This window comes from Vicugna pacos, chromosome 17, assembly GCF_048564905.1.
Source record: "Vicugna pacos chromosome 17, VicPac4, whole genome shotgun sequence".
In the NCBI taxonomy this organism is placed as follows: domain Eukaryota; kingdom Metazoa; phylum Chordata; class Mammalia; order Artiodactyla; family Camelidae; genus Vicugna; species Vicugna pacos.
The window spans coordinates 38,103,916-38,117,937 of NC_133003.1; the positions used below are offsets into that span (position 1 = coordinate 38,103,916).

At 34.8% G+C, this 14,022-nt stretch overlaps 1 long non-coding RNA gene across 7 annotated transcripts in view; it reads left to right on the top strand.

Annotated features, from left to right (window-relative positions):
* LOC107033065 (uncharacterized) overlaps nt 1-14,022 on the top strand; it is a 620,890-nt gene that overhangs the window by 253,010 nt on the left and 353,858 nt on the right. For all 7 annotated transcript variants that reach the window (XR_012060726.1, XR_012060720.1, XR_012060725.1 and 4 more), the window contains one exon: nt 8,173-8,257. This is a non-coding gene — a long non-coding RNA (uncharacterized lncRNA). The remainder of the gene's footprint in view (nt 1-8,172; nt 8,258-14,022) is intronic.

Genomic DNA, 14,022 nt, shown 5'->3' on the forward strand with positions numbered 1-14,022 from the left:
CTTCTCTTTACCCTCCGGCCTGTTCCACTCCCTGTGCATATTACTAGGAAACAGTTGCAGATTTACTCATCCAACAAATATTTATTGAGCACTCACCATTCTACGCCTTGTGCTAGGTACCTGAAACAGACAGCAATAAAGAAGAGACTAAAAACACCTGTCCTCGTAGAGTTTCCACCCTCGTGTGTGGAGATACACCCTTAACAATAAACACAAAAAATTAGATACAAAAAACATGGTAGAAAGTGATCAATTCTAAAGGTAGAAAGAATTAGAACAGGCTGAGGGGGTCTCCGTGTGTGGGGAAGAGGGAAGGGAGGTTGAAGTTGTAGGCAGAATGTCAGGCTTGGCTTCAGTGATTGGGCTACATTTGCCCAGAGAGACTGAAAGCGAAGCGAGTTTTGGGCCAGGCAGGTACGTGGGCGAAGAGCATCAGGGGCAGAGGAATTGATCAGTACAAAAGTCCCGAGGTGGAGCATATGGGGATGCAGCACAGAAACCGGAGTGCATGGAGCAGAGTGGGGGGATTTAGAGGTAAGGGGAGAGACGTGACAGGGCCACAGGTCAGGTAGAACTTTGCAGACTGTGAGAAGAACTGAGTTTTATTTTTTTTCCCCTAAGGAACATGGGAGCCAAGAGAGTTTTTTTTTTTTTTTTTGCTTCATTCCCCCATCCCCTTTTTTAAATTGAAGCATAGTTTACAATGTTGTGTCAATTTCTGGTGTACAGTGTAATTCCTGGTGTACATACATTTACATACATATATTCATTTTCATATTTCTCATCATAGGTTACTACAAGATACTGAATACAGTTCCCTGTGGCATACAGTATGAGCTTGTTATTTATCTATTTTATATATAGTAGTTAGTATCATCTAATCCACTTTCAAGGTCAGGTCTGACTGTCTGAGGTACCTGGAGACAGATTAGCGAAGCAGTCTCTTCCCCCACTCCTTCTTTTTAGTCTGTTATAGACAGGAGAGGTCACATGCCCACCCCAAGCCAAGCATTGCTTCCTGAGGAGCTGCTGTTTGGTAGCTGAGTTTGGTTGCTGGAGCGTACTTCCTTACTTTTTTTTTTGCTATGTGAAATAGTTTCAATTAAGAGTTTTACATACAGTACCTTATACAGAGAACTGTGTGCTTACAAGTTTAAATAATATCTGTATGTACAGTGGCATATATTCTGATCAAAGATAAATTCAAATTTACTACCTATGACTTCTAAGACACATTTAAACAGATTGCTAAAACTGGCAAGCAGAATGAGGCATGAAATAGTCAAGAGTTATATGTTACCAAATAGCCTCCTTTTAACAGGCTTTTTCCCCCTCTTAAAAGAAGCTTTAAAACCTGTACATTTTCAGTTTTTAAAAGCAGTCTGTTAAAAGGCAACATTTCATATTAACCACCAATTCTTATAGTAATAAAACTAGATATATGTAGATATAAATATGTGTAGATTGTGACCATATGCATGTTTAGTGTTTGTTTCCAATAACCTGCGAAACAGAAAGTGGGTGCATTTGGTGGGAAGAGTGTAAGGAAGCTGGCAACCCATTAGTTGTTCACCTCCTGTCACTTACAATCTACAGAATAAAATGTATTCATAAGTATCTTCTCACCCAGATTATAGATAACTGTGGTAAGTGGGGTCTGGGTAAAGTCTGAAGGGGTTGAGATGAGGAAAAATAACTTTTTAAATGGGTCGTTAAGACACTTGAGCTGGAAAGACAGTTTGGATTTGGCCATATGAAGATGGGAGTGGAGGTAGAGGTGGGAGAAGAGGTCAGGTAATGGGAAAGAAACAGTGTGAGTGAGAAGGGCCACAGGTCCCCTCCCCCAGGCAGGATGGGAAAGTCCTGCACAGTATCTTATGCACAAATTATGCATGTGTTTACTCGGGAGGCTGCTCAGCGATAATGGGTAATTGGCTTAGCGAACGCATCCTCCTTTCACTCATGCACCCCAACAGACACTTAACAGGAGAAGGTATTAAGAACAAATGTCAATGCGGAATACATTTTAATGAACACGATTATTTCATTGAGCTGATGCAAAACAATTGTCTATTAGAAAGTCTATAGGCAGTGATTAAACAAATAGGAAAATTTCCACTTTAATTTCTTTCCTTTGGGTACTTAATCTTGAACACCAGTGCTGGCCATGTACTATGGTCTAAATTCCAAAAAAGACACTAGAGGCATTTAAACAAAGTTATCTATGTAAAAAAACTAGAGAGAAATCCTCTGGATAATTAAAATCTCCAGAATGTTAAACTTATTCCCCAAAGTTATTATTTAAAAATATAGTTCTGTTTTTTTGTTCTAACTTTTTTTGATCTCCCCAAGATTCTGTACTAAAGTTACTGGTTTGCGGAGGGGGGGGGCTATAAATAGATAGGTAGATAGATAGACAGAGAGACAGATAGATAAAATTTTCTTCCTTAGAGTTAACATTGAAATTCTAAATAGCAGTCATCTTTTTGGCTCTCCTGTTTGAACAAAATATGTAAAAAAATTTAACCTCAGGATTTGCTACCAAAGTTATAGAGAGATTCCCCATTTTCTTTTTTTTTAAATAGCAGTGATGATTTCTATGATCTGAGTTTTTTTCCTAATGTGTATTTAAATAGGTTATCATATTGAAATATCATGATCCCATTGTACAATGAGCTAAGAATTATATATGAAAGATAATCCCACATACATTTTTTCACTGTTTCCTCATGCAAATTCAAAATCTTAAAACGAGTTATAAATATAAAACTGTTCTATAATGTGTCATACTAGCTATTCATTCATTCATTAAAATTAAAAGTCTCTTCCTCATTAAATTTATGTTTTAGAGGGAGAAGATAGAATACAAATGTAAAATATGTAAATTAATTAGCAAGATAATTTCAAATATTGAGACATGCTTTGAAGAAAATAATGTAGCATTACGAAGTCAGGAATACGATGGAATGGTTGGGCTGCTTTAGGTTGGGAAGTCAGGAACAGTATTTCTAAGACGGTGACATTGGTTTGAGACCTGAATGGTGAGCAACAGCCAGTCTTTTTGGGGTATAATTGAAGAGCACTTCAGACAATAGGAATAGTCAAGGCAGCCCCTAAGTTGGAGTGAGTTTGTTATACTGAAGGGTCAGAAAGTCTAGAGTAGCAATGTCATACTGCTCCAAATATGTACCTAAAATATATTCCATTTCAGGTATCGTGATTAATCTGTGATTATAAAATTGTATTCTGAGGACAAATTTGAATATCGTTGATAAAAAAAAAATAATTCCCCATATAAAACCTGAAAACATAGGAAAATTGGTCAGGTATGGTTCATATTAACAATTCCCCTAACCCAAAAACAGAGAAGAATTTTAAGAATATGTAAGTTGATACTCAGGGTATAAAAGAGAAATTAAAAATGGTTAAAAGTTTCATGACCAAATACCTGGACAGAGCTTGTCTTCTTTAATGATAAATAATCAGGGGGGAAAAAAAAAGAGTATGGGCTTTTTACAAGGTTCCATAGCAGAAAAAATTTGAGGCATGGAATGAAAATATGTTTTAAAAAGTTTTATAATTTAAAGAAATACTTCTTACATTTCTTTTCTCTATTCCTCCATGGTTTCTCTAGAGAAATCTGCTTACATTTGAATTATATTCCCTCTATGAATAAGATTTTATTTCTTTCATTGCTTATAGAATTTTTTTCTTTCATTCTCAAAAGTTTGGCTATGATAGTTCTTTGCATTTATTAGGGTTTCTTGTTTGTGTTTCTCTCAGCTTCTTGAATCTGTAGATTCATGTCTTTGCAAATTGAGAAGCTGGATCATTATTTCTTTCACTACTTTTTCATTTCTGCCATCTCTGTCCTCTCCTTCCAGGATTCCAAAGACATGAATTCTAGATTTTTTGCCATAGTCCCAAGGGCCCTTGAAGTTCTGTTAATTTTTCTTTAGTCTATTTTCTGTCTGTTGTTGAGATAATTTATAATGTCCTATAATTCACTTGGGATCTTCATTGCAGCCTAGTGAGAAGGAAGTCTGGACTCCCTACTGAATCTTCGCTGACCTGGAAGGGAAATGGAGTCACAGTTTTTCTGTGGTGTTTTTCTGCAGTAGACTGATGATATCATCTAAAAGTTTCTGTCTTCCTCTATTTCCCCTTTCCTGGGGTTAGAGAAAGCAGGCTTCTGATATAATGTGTGTCTGTTCCTATTAAGCATTTCTCGCTGGTCACTTTCTTAAGCTCCAAGTGTAGGATTAGGAGGTGAAATCAAAACTGGAAACTCACAACCATGTTCTTCCTCAATGCCCCTGACCTCTAGCCCCTCTTCCCTCTTTTCCCCACCTTTCTTATTAGGCTTTTAAATATATGTAATGTCCAGATCTGCTTATGGTGCTCCATGCCCAACCGTCAACAAACAGTACTAAGTTTCCAGTCAGTTCTTTCATAACTAATTCTGACATATGAATGGACCAAAGATCGCCAGCTCTTGGGGAAAGCTTCCAACAAAGAAGAAAGATACTGAAATCAATAAATGGAAAGGGCCAACTGTATCTTGTATGGATAAAGTAGGAACAGGAGAAAAGAACTTAAAAAGGAAACTATTTCTAACTCTCAAACATATATATGACATTACTTCCATAAAACAGGATGCTGTTTTTAAAAATAAATAACCAAAAATTAAAATAGAGCTCTTGGAAAAGAAAAGAAAAATGCTTGCAAAGAAATCATTTTTAAAACTGGAAGATGAAGATGTGGATATTTTCCAGAAAGGAGAACAAAAGAAGGAAAGAAATAGAAAAATAAGAGGAAAAAAAATTTCTAAGATTTATCTCAACATATCTTTAAAGGAGAGAAGAGAGGATAAAAGAGGCCAAAAAACATTAAATAAATAATACAACATAATTTTCCAGAATGTGCAAATTAAATCTGCCTACTGAGTGCTCAGTGTATGGAATGGTAGAGGGGGGAGAGTAGTAAACACCACACATTGTTGTGAAATTCCAGCAAACCAGTAGTAGAATATCTGTAAGTCTTTCATATGAAACAGTAGAATCAATATCATTTTTTAATGCTTAAAATATCCAAACAGGAGATAATGTCTAAAAAATGGAAAACTACGTGATACAGAGCAGGGATTCTTCAGATGCACAGCTAGTTTGTGAACCATTTGACATGTTTCTTAAGATTTTATATAAATGTTCATTATTTAGGGAAAGTCAGAGCTTTCAGAAACTTTCCTGATGAGTGATGTAAAGGAATAGATAGATGGATGAATGTATCCATGGATAGATGCACAGAAGGGTAGATGATAGGCAAATAGGTACAGATATAGATGAATGGATAGAGAAATAGATAGGCAGACAGATAAATAAATAAAATGAAGAAACCACAATTAGAGAGGAACCTTAAATATTCCTGAAATTATATCTCAGATTTACATTATTTGCTTTTTACTTGTTAACTCAATTGTTTGATTTGGGCTATACCATTAAAACCTCATTTATCTAAAGATCTTTGTCTGACAGTCTCTTTTATTCAAAACACATTCACAAACCCAACAATGAAAATTGGAGGCTTTTAGAACTGAGCCTAGTATATGATAATACTAATATAAAATGGCATTGTTTTTATGATCGTGTTTGTGAATCACATTCACAGGCATAATTTCATTTGTTCCTTCAACAGTTTTTGAGTTATGTAATCCAGGCTTTCTTACTACATTTGATTTACAGTTCTTCACATGTTGTAAGAAAAGCTCAACAGAAGAACACTCAGCAAATAAAGCCCAAAAAAGACATAAATTTGTAATAATCGTTACAGAGACTTTTAAGTCCGTGTTCATTGACAGGAATAGATCTGAAATGACGTGTTCTTTGATTATGAATCTGAATTACTAACACTTGATTGAAGATCTAACAGTAATGACTCAATCAGTGACATTAAGGGAAACAGATACAATGTTAACCAAATTTTCAGAAGAACTGATTCCCTAAATTTTTTTTTAACAGTACACATTGGGTTTTTTTATGGATTGTAAAATAGCATATATTCTTTTTTAAAAACTTGGAGATTATCACACAAAAGGACATTCATTAAAAACACCCATAATCCCAAATTCAGAAATAACAAATACTAAGATTTCTAGTACATGTTTTTCCAATTTTTGTCTATGCCTGCAGAACAAAATCATTGAATTGTATTTTCATTAACCAACTTTAGTAAATGTAAACAGGTTAATAAGAATTCCAAAATGTGCTATACACTAACCTGCTAAATAAACAGATAATTGAATGTATTTTAAACTTTCCTTGCTAACTCTGAGTCCTGGTCCCAACTGTTGTTTAATGACATTCTCAAGATCTTTTGAGAGAGGTGTCAGTCCCTGCCTCTGGTGCTCCACAGACCACTTTACTGCTCGCTCTTAAAACAAACAAACAAACAAACAAACAGACAAACTGTTCATGATTCTGTTTTTTTTTTTTTTCCAATGAGTTGTTTTCTCATGAATGATCAGGAATTAACTGATTTTTTTTTCTGCCTTAAGAATAGTTATCCTGGGTAATGTCTATTTCTAATTTAATGTATCTAATGTGCTATAGACTGGGAACTAAATAGCTAAGTTTATTAATAATCATAACTCCACCCAGAGCAGTAAGTATAGCTAGTGTTTTTCTTTTTTCCTTTTTTTGAACACTTCTTCCTGGGCAATTTGTATGATAAGTGCTTTTAATCTTCATAACAACTGACTGGGAAACTCAGGATTTTCAGAGATTAAGTCAGTTGCCCAAATTCATACAGAGACACTTTTTTATTTTGAAATGAAACTTTAGCATATGTGTATTTATTTTTTCTTCCATTTTTATTGAGATATAATTGGCCTACAGCCTTGTATAAGTTTAAGGCATTCAGCGTGATGATCAGACTTAACATATATCGTGAAATGATCACCACAATAAATTGAGTAAACATCCACCAAACATACAGATACCAAATAAAAAGAAAAAGAAATTTTTCTCCTCATCATGGTAACCCTTAGGATTTACTCTCTTAACAACTTTCATATATAACATGCAGCCTAAAGACACTGACTTTTGAGGTAGAATTGAAAAGCCTTAAATCTAGAGGAGGAAAGTTATATTCTGGGGATTAGAGGCCTACATGACTGGTAGAATCATTGTTCTACTGAGCTAGGGATATGCACTCCTAGTGGAAGGCAAGATGGTTTTAGAGTGTACTATAAAGGATTTTATGTACAAGGACATGGATATAAAAGCAAACAATGTTGAATTACATAATGAGCCTTGAAAAAGCTTCAGTTTTGCTGGTTATGTCAAGGCTAAAGTCTCAGTGCTAATGTGTTTTTAACACTTATTAAAACATGCTGTAGTATCTTTTTGATAAAAAGAGGCAAGCCTCAGATATAAAGCTTTCAGTTCATAGTAGTGTCTAGCTAGAATTTACTAACAGTTTGCTTTCATCGTTTATTTGTTAGGTTAATGCCTGTTTATAAAAAATAATTAGGATTTTTCCTTTGATGTTTTTCTTTCTAAATAAAATTATTTAAAGTTTAAAAGTTGAGAGTTTTTTTTTTTCTTTCTTTCTTTCTTTTTTTTTTTTTTGAGTCAAGTAACAACCTACATTCATAGCCTGGCAGAAAAAACCATGAAGATGGCCTATAAATTATTAAATATGAAAATATGCTTCTAGTAGGAAAAAAAGTTAAATTTAAAAGTTAGGGTATAATCCATTAAGGGGATAGGATTTTCCATGCCTAGAGAACTTGGGTGTAAGGGATGATGAAATGCTCTAAGTGAAAAGGACACTGATTCTCATTTTTGACAGCCTTGTGTTTCCTTGTCTTGCTTCTCTTGGTCTAAGAACCAGACAGATCTGGTCAGTTCATATCAGCTCCCAAGAGCTGACTGTTAAATTTTCAGTAATTTTGTGAGCTAGTTATTAAACATAGCCATTATCAAAGATTAAATTGTATAAACTTATAATTAAGTAAATTATAAACAAAGGTAAGAAATACTCAAAACTCATCACTTCCTAATTATTTTACTACATTTTACTATTTTCTTTGTTATTGAAGTTGTTTACATCTACTGTGTCTGTAGGTTGGAGATGTGATCTAACGGTGTGCTTCCCTGCATCTCTTACCAGCTCGGTGTTCAGTGACTTCATGTTGGCAGCTCAGAGGCGACCAGGCTGGAGTATTTACACTGTGGAAATTGGCAGAAGCAACAAAGTAAGACCTTTTCCTCTTCGAGAAGAGATTATTAAATGTTTATTGGTCTCATTGGGTATGAGAGTAAAAGGAACTGAACTTCCACATCCCTAGCCAGATGATTGCTGGTTCAGTGTTTCTAATTGGTGGTGGAAGATCTCCTTGAAAAGAAATAGATGGTAAGTAATTGAGAACAAACCTACCAAGGATGGCAGGTAGGAGTTGTTAATCTTGTGAGTAATTTGTGGGTGAGAAATCCCACCTCTTGCTAGAGAATATATCTTCTAATTTTTTTCTTCTGAAAACTGAATCCAGCTTCCTCTTGTTTCTCTTATTACTTTTAAAATAAAATGTGTTTATTTCAATAATTTCTGGGCCAGGAATCATGTTCTTCAAAAGTTTGATTACTTTCTTCAGTGATGTGAACTTAGTCTTAAAATCCACAAAATGTAAAAGACGCCAAAGTAGAGTGATAAAAATGTCAGTTGTCGCAACAGAATTTATGGCTTTGGTTTTAATACTAGGAGTGTTTTGAAAATATCTTGTCTCTTATCTTGTGCACACAGTGGCTCTTATTCAGCTGAGAAAGAGGTTAAGTGAGAAATGAGTTGGCTCGCCAAGGATACATTTTTTCTCCACGCACCCCCAACCCCCAACACACATATACACTCACACACACATACCCTGATGTTAATTTGATTTGAAAAAATATCAGGGAACATCATCATCAATTTTTCCTCTTGCAAAAGTGATTATTCTTGCTTGACTGCCCTCTGCTGGAATTGCTGAAATATACACTTTGCCTCTACTTCCAGGGATGAGTTGCAGGCAGTATGCAACTTAATATAATGTGCGCAGTCTTTTCGAGGCATATTATGTGCAGAAGCCCAGGTATGCAAGATTAGAAGTAAAACTGAGTTAAGCATTAAATGCAATGGTCAAGTGTTGATTTAATTAGCCATGAAAAATAGCCAGGTTTTGAATGGATCAAAGAAAAACAATTATACATAATGGGTGAACTGAAAACAATTGACTATTACTGAAGGAGAGGAATGCTTTAATTAAAGTAAAAGATATACCTAATGTTAAATGAGGTGGTTACAGAAGCTCCACAAATAAAGCTGCTTAACTGCTGAGTATGAGAGATCAGAAGGAGCGTTTAAATGTACCTAATAAAAAAAATGCAACCTTATTAAAATTGTATTGCTATTATTTAAAACTACAGTGAGCCTTTTGTCTGTTCTGTAAGTTAAGCCACCCCATTTAAGAATATCCATTTATTTGTTTAAAATATTTAGATTACTTGTTTATCATTAATTTTGATATAAAGATACTGCTTTTGTATACTTAATAAGAATATATTTCTTGTAATATTTAGAGAAAATTCTTTGAGAGAGAATAATGATTGTGGTATATCAGACCTTATAATGTACTAGTTTAGCATATACTTACTTCTATATTGGTAAATCACTCTGGAGTTAGAAGACTAGAAATCTGCTGTCAGGTAGGTTGAGGAGGTGGTGAATTGGCACTGTGGGACTCACCCTTGAATGGTATTATGCTGAAATATTTTTACTATAAAGATCAAACTTTCCTCTGTGGAATTTGAGCCAGTAAATGAAACAGACTTCCATCAGTGTATTTGCTGTTTAATGTCTGAGCCTTCATTTCCTGCACTATATTCGGTTTATGTCATCGTCAATGTAAGAAATCAGCAATTAGAGAGGAAGGGAGGGAGGGAAGAGGGTGACAGAAAAATCCAAGTCAAAGAATAAACAGAAAAGAGAAGAGTAAGAGATCCCTCCTCTACCCACACCATTGTGTTTCATTCTTGTCCCTCATGCGGATTAGACTCTGTAAAACGCCAAGTTTTCCAAATTCAAGACATGGACTCTGCATCATTGAACATTATGACTGAAGTATACAATAAGGACAAGACCTTCTTGGAAACAATGCCAATCAAGTGGTCATGGATGTTAATTCTTTTGCAGTAAAAGCCAATACCACAGAAGCAAGTCATGTTTCCTGTTGTAAAAATGACAGTTATGTTTCTTTAAACTGAGGCTGTGGAGGGAAGGAGGGGGATTATAGAAACTCCTTCACTTCACCAGACCAAACCACCAGACCAAACTCTACCACCCCCACCAGCAATGGCGCATCTAGCACGTCTCCCAGACTCATTTGAAAGGAAGATCTGAAGGCAGAGTAGGATGGCAGACCTGGAATTTGATGTAACTTTTTGAGTGTCAGAAGACGAACTCTTACTCATGGAAGTTTTGAATGGAATAAAACAATCCAGATCTTTTCAGAGTAAGATATGATAAAACTTAAAAATATAAATGGAAAAAAAATTCGGATTTGGGGGAAAACCTGTGTGTTCTAAACTTTGTTGAAATTATACATTCATATTTCAGGGTGACAATTTAGTCTAATGTCATTCTAAATGAAGAAGTAAACCCTATTTTCTTCAAAGAGAAAGATTAGTAGAAGATAAAATAATGAATAGCTACAGTGTTTCACATTTTAAAATGTTCTGTCACTGTGCTCATCATTTTACCAGCATTGTATCATTTGAGTTTTAAAAACTCCACTCTGAGGTGGGTACTTAATCATGCCCCTGTTATAGATAAGAAGACTCAGGCTCAGAGGCCCAAGGTCACAGAGACACTAAGTGCTGAAACTGAGAGTCTAAACCTGGTTTTTCTGACTAAGGGCAAAAGTCTTAAACGCATGATGCACTAGCGATATCATCATTCTTTCTTGGAAAATCTTTGTCTCCTTACAAGTCACTATCCTGATTATAAGACAAGGAATAGGCAGAACTCCCATGTCTACATACTTGGGAAACAAGGATGCTTGGGTTCTTTAAACTAAAACCAATCACATGGGACATTTCTAGATTACCAAGTTTCAAAGAATTATAAGAAATCATGCGCAAGATTGAAATGCTATGGAAGAAAATTTTCATCCTCTTTGGATAAATTACCGTTGTCTACAGGCCATCATCTCTGTTCATGTTTCCAGAAACCTATTCTGGGGAAATGATCTGACAGACAGGCTGCTCCCAGAGCAGCACGCCCCTTTCCCCACTCTCGTCTCTCTGCAGCATCTGCATTGGGCATGAGCCCGGATCCATATTTACGAGACATATGTAGACACTTTTCCCTTTCTTGGCAAATGCATAAATAGAATCCTAATGTCTACATGTAGGTACTATATAAATACAAAGTTGTGCATACTCTGTGGATGTCATGCATCATTTATCCATATATTTTTAGCGTCACCAACACATTTTCATATGCTGTCACGTTTCAAACTGCACCTCAATATAGTGCCTTTTTCAACATGAACTCGGCAGCAGACAACATCATTCTCCTAACATTTTCACCACAAATGAAGATCAAAAAGCAAGAAAATAAATCCAAAAATAGAAGACAAATTTTAAATGGGTAACACTTTCCTAATATGTTCTGAAGGGACTATTGAATTATCTAGAGCAGAGGACTGAATCTCTTACTCTGTAATTAGATTCATGCAATCATTTTAATGTACCTATTATGCCAGGATTTCCCAAGATGAATGTTTACACCTTGGCCGTTGTCTAAGGGGAGATAGCTATGTAAACCATCATTTACAATTCTGTGTTAAATGCCTGTGAAGTACAGTAGCAAAAAAGGGAAGGATTCTTTAAATATGACTGAAGAAGTTAGTGAATCTTCACTTGGGGATATAATATTTGAATTGACTCTTAGAGGATGAGTAGATGTTTGGATTTTCTTTTGTGTCAAACATTAGAGGAGTTAGCAATCAGTTGACCTAACAGATCAAGTCTAAGATCAAACAGAAGAAATTAATTGATCTAAGAAATAAAGTCCGTAATGTTTGGATTTCTCAACAGGAATCAGTCCTACATTTCAGAAAACTAGGAGGGAGCAGATGATTTGCTTTTCTTTCCTTTACTAAAGCCCTTAACATGTCTATCTTTGACCTTCTATTTCTGTGGACTGTGGATATGGCAAATCAGTTTAAGACGTCTGTGGTAGAACCTTACCAATAGTTTTTCAGGCCTTTTCCTTGAGAAGCAGAACATTTTATTAAATGAAAAATTTCATGGAACACTAAGTGTGAAACAGATAAAGGCAGAGAGCTAGTCTGGTTGAAGTAAGGAAAAGGGAAAAATACTGATGTGGTATTATTGTTTGAAGTCCCTGAACTTGGTTATAAAAAGAAAAAAACTGTATTGAAGAGTCATTTTCAAAGTGTAGTCTGAGCAGTAATCCCCCACGAAACATGTTAGATGCAGATTCCTGGACCACCTCCAATAATATTGATACCTCAGGTCCGGGGCAGAGCCTAGGTATCTCTCTGGTTGTGGTTGCACTCCAGGTAATTCTGACATAGTGGTCTATCAGGCATATGAGCTAAAGTGTAGACCACAGTAGAGGAAAAGAGGATTGAAAGAATAAAATAATAAATTGAAAGGAAAAGGAGAGTAGGAAAGGGAGAAATAGAGAAGCATATGTTAATTACAGAATGCCAATGAAAATTGACTAGTGGGCCACATGGTGAAATTGAAGCCAGTTTGCTACTTCTGCTATAGAACAATAATTAAAAAAAACAAAACAAAACATAAAGTCCCCTAGATATATTTTTCCAAATTTCATCTTTCTCTCTCATGTTTTTCCTTTCCCCTCCTCCTACTTATTTCTCTAGCTATCTTTTAAAAGAAATTACTGAGCAGTTGACACATTGTAACTAACTATACTTCAATAAAAAAGTTAAAGAAAGAAGAATAAAAGAAAAATATATAACAGAAATTAATGTAACAGAAAGAATAACAAAACCCAAAGTTTATTGTTTAAAAAGACTAATAAAGCTAATAACTCTTAAAAATAAAAAATAAAGAAATAAAAGAAATTACTTGATAAAGTTTTTGGGAAACATATTCCAGAGTTTTAGTACTACATGTGCCTTTGCTTAAGGTTTTTATGCAGGAGAAAGAATAGAATATATCTGTATATGTTTGATATATTCCTGCTTTGTCTCTTAACATTATTTTATAAGCATTTCTGTATTGTTGTGTATCTTTTTGTGTATCTGGTATCTACTGTAATACCATAGAGGTATGAGGATTAAAATATTTAGTGCGCAGTTACTATTTCATAAATTACAGTGTTCTTATATGCCCTTTTCTAAGTTTAGAATTATCTTTTTATAGAGACCCAAAAGAAGTTACTGGGTGTAAATATTTTCTTTTTGTATAAACATTTGAAGGTCGTAGTACAAGTTTGTTTTTTTTAATATTTGATACATTGCTTTTCAAAGAGTCATTCTAATTTTCAATTAAAGGAAATTGTCCAATTTGGGGTCAGTGAAATGGACACAAGCATGTTTGAGAGTGTCTATTGCATTATTGCATTTTATGCACGTGTGTGTGTGTATGTGAGAGAGAGAGAGAGACTTATCTGTGACCTAGTCTGGTATAATTTTTGAGATTTTAATATTTTCTTATTGTTTTACACAGGCCATTATGAGCTGCAAATTATACTGCTAACATTTTTTCTATTTAGTTTGACTCTGGGTTTTAAAATCCGTGAAAATGTTTTCCATTTTCTTGAGGTCTTATCTCAGTATCTCAGTCCTCCCTCCCCCTTTCCTTCCTAATGCTTATTATTTGTATCATTCCTATTATGCAGAGCATACATGTTTATGATAAATTCCTGTTTTCATTTCCATTTTATTTCTACAGTTTAATCTATTCAGGGCCGACTAGTGCCTCTTTACCA